General features: G+C 33.6%; 1 pseudogene; it reads left to right on the forward strand.

The window, feature by feature from the left end:
• Window positions 1–1,017: 1,017 nt before the first annotated feature.
• On the forward strand, window positions 1,018–5,850 carry LOC119867411 (annotated as a pseudogene).
• The last annotated feature ends 2,460 nt before the right edge of the window (window positions 5,851–8,310 follow it).

Below are 8,310 nucleotides of genomic sequence, written 5' to 3' on the forward strand. Positions count from 1 at the left end.
AAAGTTGGAGGATTTATAACACTCAACTTCAAGGTTTTTTATAAAGCTACAATAATTAAGATAGTGTGGTATTTGTAAAAGAATAAACATATAAATGGAATAGAAATAGACCCATATAAGTAGTCTACTAGTATTTGACGGGGGAGCAAAGGCAATACACTGGAGCAAAGGCAGGTTTTTCAACAAATGGTGCTGAAACAGTGAGACAACCATATGCAAGAGAGAGAGAGAGAGAGAGAGAGAGAGAGAGAGGATCTAAACATAGACCTTATATTCTTAATAGAAATTAATTCAAAATGAGTCATAGACCTAAATGTAAAATGCAAAACTATAAGGCTCCTAGCAGACAACAGAAAATGTAGGTGACCTTGTATAAGATATGACTTCTTTAATAAAATATTAAAGCACAATCCATGAAAGAACAGATTGATAAGCTGGGGTTCATTAAAATTAGAAACTTCTGTGCTGTGAAAGACAATGTCAAGAGAATGAAAGGATAAGCCACATACTGAGAGAAATTATTTGCAAGAGATACATCTGATAAAATACTGTTGCCCAAAATATACAAAGAATTCTTAAAACTCAATGATAAGGAAAAAAAAAAGACTTAAAAATTGGCAAAAAGACAGGAAAGACACTTCACCAAAGGAGATATAAATAAGCATGAAGAGGACAAATAAACACACAAAAAGATGTTCTACATCATATATCATTAGAAAATTGAAAATTGCAACAAGATACCAGAACACCTACTAGAATGGCCAAAATCTAAACACTGACAACACCAAATGCTGATAAGGATGTGGAATAATGGGAACTTTCATTCATTGCTGCTGAGAATGAGAAGACAATGTGGCAGTTTCTTATAAAATAAAACATACCCTTACCATATAGCCCAGCAATCATATTTCTTGACATTTACCCACATAAACTGATAACTTATGTCCACACCAAAAGCTTCATGTAAATATTTACAGCAGCTTTATTCATAAATGCCAAAACATGGAAGCAATTAAGATGGCCTTCAGTAGGTAAGTGGATAAACAAACTGTGATACATCACACAATGGAATATTACTCAGAACTAAAAAGAAATAAGCTGTCAAACCCTGAAAAAATAAGGAGGAACCTTAAATACATATTATTAAGTGAAAGAAATTATTCTGAAAGCTTCCCACTGTATTATTCCAAATATATAACATTCTGGAAAAGGTAAAACTATGGAGGCAATAAAAAAATCAGCAATTGCCCAAGACTAGGAGGAGGGAGGCAGGACTATGTAGAGCCCAGTGTCTTTAGGTCAGTGAAAACTATTCTGTTTGATACTTTAATGATCAATCCATATTTATACTTTTGTCAAAACCCATAAAATAAACAATACCAAGAGTGAACCTTAGTGTAGACTATGAATTTTGATTGATAATGACATGTCATGTCAATGTGGGTTCATCAATTTTGACAAATTTGCCACTGTTCAGTGGGATGTCAGTAGTGAGTGAGGGAGTGTGTGCATGTGTGAAGACAGAGCATGCATGGGAACACTTTATACTTTCTGCTCAATTTTCCTATGAACCTAAAATGCTCTTAAAAATAAAATTTGTTAACTAAAAAGAAGAATCTTAAAAGATAAAAGAAAGAAAGAAAATTAATTATTGAGCCTGGAAATGGCCTAGCATTGCTTTGAGGCCCTGATATTTTCAGGAGATGGACTTGTATCCCAACTTGACATTGGAGTTCTCCCATTGAACCCAAACAATTTCACGGAACACTGACATCAGATTAAGTCACTATGTGACCATGATGGATCAACACAAAATCAAATCTCTGTAATCATGTCTGCAAACAAAACACAGAGGTTATCAATAGAATAATAAAAGACTAAATATTTTGCCATCCTGCTTAATATAAATGACTGTTGTTTCCTTCCAATTACATGTTTAGTCTCACTTTGTTGTTTCTTTCTTTCTGAAAAAAAAATTAAAGATAATCATAGAATTACCCTCCTTTCTAAGAGCATCTAATCCAGAGTAGAGTCTTGCTTCTTTGAAGTCTTTCCCAAAGCACCTAACATACACTCAAATCCTTTAATAAGTTCTTTCTAACCTCCTCATACTGATATATCCCATGGTTTCCCATGGTGTGAGATCTCCATTGTTGAAAGGCATCACTAAGTTCATTGTTCAACAGTTGGGTCCTTGGTAGTCTTTGAACGAAGGCCATTGGCCATTAGTCCTTTAACAGCGTAGGTCTGATTTCCTTAACTTTCCCGTTTCTCCTTTCCACCTTCTCTGTATTGTCATATAATCTCCGAGGTTTCCATTTACTGAAATTATTTTCATTTTAATTATTTCAGTGTACAAAACATTTTGGGAAAGATGTATTGCTATTTCTAAGATTATTTTATTCCAGACCAGCATGTTTTACTTTTTTCTGCCTAGTATTCTTCTTTTACCTGTTTTCCTTAGTACGCTAGCAAAATTTCCCTTATAAATCTCTTTTCAAGTTGATTGTTTCAGTTAGCAGCATTATCCAAACATTTAATTTGTTCCTAGTTAACATGAGTAAACTACTGTTAATATCCATATTATCTTATCTGAGAATTGCTTTTCTTCTACCCTTATCTAGTTTGAGTAATGATTGTTGTCATATTTATTTTGTAGTTGGAGATAGAGTGTTGTAGTACAGTGTAACTTTGGTGGGGTTTGGTGCTATGGTGTCATTATATATGTAAATAAGAGTTTGGTTCACCCAGTTGGATTTTATTCTCTCATTATGGAGAATATATCTGGGTTTTGGATAGATGTCTTATTTTAATAGTGAGCCTTCTTTTGCAATGTTTATATATAAACAATCTTTTGCAATGTTTCCTCTTCTCATGAGACTCTGACCATTGGCAGTGGATGTCACAGTTTGTTTTTCTGGAAGTTAGATGATATTGAATGAGAGATAATAGGATTTTATGTTAAGATTTTATTGGTGCGCTTTTTTTCCCATCATCTGGGATAGAGGGAGAAGAATAGAGCCAGCAGACACTGAATCATGTCGGAATCTTTTATTTCTTTTTTTTTTTGTTATGTTTCTTTGTACCTTATTTCTCACGGTATGTGGTGTGAAGTTGCCTTCTGCAGTTTCCTCTGATTATTCCTGTTTTTTTTTGTTATTATTTTCTTTATATTTCCTCAGTACTGAAGGAGGAAATATTCTGATATACCTTTGCGTGTGTGTCTTTTTTACCATTTCTACCTAGAAGTTCAAATAAAGCTTCATTTATATTTAATTTGCTAAAATTAGTTTTCTTTTCATGTCATTTAAAAGTTTTTCATCCATGAAAATTTCCTGATTTTAAATAAAATAAATTTTCCCTCCTTTGAAATCCCTGGCATGATATTTAAGCAATTTCCCAAATATGAACTCTTTAGGAAGAAAAGATAATATATTGTGATATTTTTATATTATGAAAAACCTAGAAATGTATTTAGTATACAGGTTGTTTTAGAAGGAATGGTTGCAAAAAAATTTAAAACTGTGAACAAAATTAGTAAAGAAACAATGCAACCACTGAATTGATTAAAAGATATTTCTTTAATTATTTCTATAAGTTATTTCTTTTTTTTTAAGATTTTATTGATTTATTCATGACAGACACAGAAAGAGTGAGAGGCAGAGACATAGGCAGAGGGAGAAGCAGGCTCCATTCAGGGAGCCCGACGTGGGACACGATCCCAGATCTTTAGGATCACAACTGGGCTGCAGGCGGTGCTAAACCACTGGGCCACCGAGACTGCCCTATAAGTTATTTCTTAAAAGTGCAATTGTTAGATCAAAGGGCATTCATATTTATAATTCTAAAATATATTGCTAGAATAAAACCCAAACAGCAGTAGAAATTCACAAATGCATGATTAATATATCATTAATGTATAGGCATACCTTGTTTTATTGTGCTTCACTTTCTCATGCTTTATAGATATTGCATTCTTCACAAATTGAAGGTTTGTGCAAAGTCTGAGTCAAGCAAGTCTACTGGTGTCTTTTTTCTAACAACATTTTCTTACTTTGCATTTCTGTGTCATATTTTGGTAATTGTCACAATAATTCAAACTTTTTTTCATTTTTATTATATTTGTCACGGTGATCTAGGACCAGTGATCTTTGATGTTACTATTGTAGTTGTTTTGGGGCACCATAAACTGTGCCCATAAAGATGGCAAATAAATTGATAAATGTGTGTATTCTGACTGCCTCACTATTGGCTGTTCCTCATCTGTCTCCCTTACCTCAGGCCTCCCTATTCCCTGAGACACGATAATATTGAAATTAGGTCAATTAAGAACCCTAAGATGAAAAAATAAAAAAAAAAAACTAAGATGGGCTCTAAATATTCAAATGAACTTGTGCTAAACAGGTAAGCAAGTTGTGAATACAAAGGAAAAGTTCTCCAGGAAAACTAAAAGTGCTACCCAACTGAACACATGAATGATAAGAAGGAGAAACAGCCCTATTACTTATACAGATAAAGCTTGAATGGTTTATACAGATCAAACCAGCCTCAAAATATTCCCTTAAACCAAAGCCTAATCCAGAGCGAGGCCCTAATTCTTTAGTTATACGAAAGCTTAGAGAGATGAGGAAGCCACAGAAGAAAAGAGGGAAACTGACAGAGGTTGGTTCATAAGGTTTGAAAAGAGAAGCTGTTTCCATGACATTAAAGTAAAAGTTGAAGCAATAGATGCTGATGTAGAAGCTACATCACGTTATGCAAAAGATCTAGCTCAGATAATTAATGAAAATGACAACACTAAAACAACAGATTTTCAATGTAGATGAAACAGCTTTCTACTGGAAGAAGATGACATCTAGGACTTTTATTGCTAGAGAGAAGTCAATGCCTGGCTTCATAGCTTCAAAAAACAGGCTGACTCTCTTATTAGGGGGTAATGCAGCTGGTGGATTTAAATTGAAGCCAATGCTCATTGACCCTTCTGAAAATCCTAAGGCCCTTACAAATTATGCTAAATCTACCCTGCCTGTGCTCCATAAATGGGATAACTAAGCCTGGATGACAGCATATCTGTTTACAACATGGTTTACTGAGTATTTGAAACCCACTGCTGAAAACTGCTCAGAAGAAAATGATTCCTTCCAAAATATTACATCTCCCTGACAAAACACCTGACGACCCAAGATCTCTGATGGAGAGGCAGAATGAGACTAATATTGTTTCCATGCCTTGAAACACAATATACATTCTGCTGTCCATGGATCAGGGAGTAATTTTGACTTTCAAGTCTTATTATTTAAGAAATATATTTCATAAGGCTATAGCTGCCATAGACAGTGATTCCTTTGATGGACTTGGGCAATCAGTTGAAAACCTGTAAATGATTCACCATTCTAGATGCCTTTAAGAACACTTGTGATTCATGAAAAGAAGTCAAAATATGAAGGTGAACAGGAGTTTGGAAGAAGTTGATTCCAACCGTCATGGATGACTTTCAGGGGTTCAAGACTTCAGTAAAGGAAATAACTGTGGATGTGATAGAAATAGCAAGAGAACTAGAATTAGAAATGAAGCCCAAGTATGTGATTGAATTGCTGTTATCTCATAATACTTAAACAGATAAAGAGTTGCTTTTTGTGGATGAGCAATGAAAGTGGTTTCTTGAGATGGAATCTACTCTTGGTGAAGTTGACAACAAAGGATTTAAAATATTAAATAAACTTAGTTGACAAAGCAGTGGCAGGATTTGAGAGGACTGACTCCAGTTTTGAAAGGAATTCTACTCTGAGTAAAATGCTATCAGATAGCATCACATGCCACAGAGAAAGTGTTCATGAAAGAGTCAATTGATTCAGCAAACTTCATTGTCATAAGAAATTGACACAGCCACCTCACCCTAGAGCAACCATCATCTTGACCATTCTTCAGCAGCCAGTAACACCAAAGCAAGACCGACCCCAACAAAAAGATGATGATTTCTGAAAGCTCAGGTAATGTTTATCATTTTTCTTTTTTTTAGCAATCAAGTATTTGGAATTAAATTATGCATATTGTTTTTTAGACATAATCCTATTGCACACCTCATAGACTACAGTAGAGTATAAACATAACTTTTATATGCACTGGGAAACCAAAAAAAATCATTTGATTGCTTTCTGGTGATATTTACTTTAATGTGGTGGTCTGGAGCTGAATCTGCAATATCTCTGAGATATGCTTGTGCAGTATTTCTTTTCCTTCTCTTTTTTTGCTACATAAGAATGGACAACTTTACTAGATTATAAACATGAGCAACTACCAAATACATAGGGAAATAGCTTGTATAAAGTTATAAAAATATGTATTATAATGAAAATACATTATTCACTTAGGCAACATTTTAAAATCATCTATTTTTTGTCCTATTTTAGGTTTTGTGATATATGAAATGGCTTCCCTCCATAAGGGACTTAGTCCCAAAGGATGACAGACAAATACACATACAGACTGCAATAAGGGTCAAATGGAGTATACTACCTCATGGATCATTATTTCTCAGTCTCTTTTGTTGACTCCTCAACCTCTAATTTCTTTTCTTTTTCATTTATTTTCTTTTTCTTTTCTTTTCTTGTTCTAGTACAGTTGACAGTGTTATATTAGTTTCAAGTGTATGATATAGTGATTCAACAATTCTATATGTCACCCGGTACTCATCACAATTGCCCTCCTTAATCCCCAACATCTATTTCACCCATCCCTCTGTATGGTGTTTCTTAATTTTTTAAATCTCATAGATGAAAAATTGATCTATCACTGTACTGTTGCTTTATATTTCCCTGGCTACTGGGCATTTCAGCTTGTTTTCAAATATCTATTGATTCTTTGCAGATTTTTACGTTGGATTTTTTCATTTCTATTTTTAAAATCAGGTAGTATAAATTTTCTGCATAATAAGATTAACTCTCTATTTCTTATGTATGGTGCCTGTGTTTCCCCGTGCCATTATTCATCTTTTAGCTTTTTAAATTTCTTTGCTAAATCTGCCTTGTTTCCTTAATCCTTTCTGGGTTTCTTGATTGGATGTAAAGGTGTGCTCTAAAATAATTTATTATTTTTATTATGTTTCAAATTTTCCTTTATGTAGTTATAGTTATTATCCTATATAAACTATATGTGATATTAAGAAGGATTCTATGCACTGCTTACTTTCAGATGTATGATCTCCAGCAGTGTTTGTTAAGCATACCATTCTTGTCCAAATGCATTGAAACATATTTGTTTACCAATTGCCTCTTGCTAACATTTCTTTGTGGTATATTCTTCTATTATACTGATATATTACTCTTTTTATTACAGTGGTGAGTCCATACCACTTTTCATTTCAGCAGTTCTATATTTACAAGTTTTTATGTCTCTTAAGGTACTTTTCTACAAACTTTTAGCCATTCACAGATATTTAGGTACCTTAAAGATTATTTGTTTTATTTGGTTAGAAGTTAGTAGTGAGGACCAGTACCATGAGTTCAGTTACTTATTGCCTTTTCATGAGAGGGATCTGTAATTATAACTCAGTAGGGCACACTCTCAACATATAAGACAGATGCTGAAAAGGAAGAAAATGTTTGAATAAGAGAAAAAAAGAAAACATGTCAGGTATACTGTTAATGCCCTCCATACATTTTATTTTATAACCTCACTTTAGGAGAAGGTATTATTCTATAAAGACAAAAAGTGGAGTTTGTGATAGTTTAGTAGAAGACAAGACAACAAGGATGCTTTTACAACATTGCACTATGTCTTTGTCAGTATGCTTATATACACAAGTGAAGTAGGCCTAGATGGTGTTGCTCTGGAGAATTGTTGACCTTTGTTAAATAATTAAATCCCTGCTGCTGTTTGCCCTGGAATATGCCACCTTGAGCTGCATGTGTGAGAAACAGCTAGATTACAAAACAACCCTAGTAGTTCTGAATATCTACCTTTTGAGACTTCGGGTGTGAATTGTTTTGAAATTACACCTGTCCTCAATAGCAAATTTCATGTATGCCGCATGGCCTTATTGACATCTTATGTCCTGCCTGCTCTTCCTGCAAATGGTTAGGGGAGGAAAAAGCATCCAATTTTATTTTCATGATATAGTAAAAGAAAATAGAAAAAAAAAGTATCTTTTAGATAGTCTTAGATGTTATTGTGATGTCATTACACTTAAGGTCTGAATATAGTCTGATATTTGCTAGATCTACTTTCACTAAAATAATAATAGTAAGTTGATATTTACTATTGATGCCATGGTTCAATATCCTTATTTGATTTGTTAGAAAAAAAAAGTTT

Source organism: Canis lupus, chromosome 34 (genome assembly GCF_011100685.1).
Source record: "Canis lupus familiaris isolate Mischka breed German Shepherd chromosome 34, alternate assembly UU_Cfam_GSD_1.0, whole genome shotgun sequence".
Classification (NCBI taxonomy): Eukaryota; Metazoa; Chordata; class Mammalia; order Carnivora; family Canidae; genus Canis; species Canis lupus.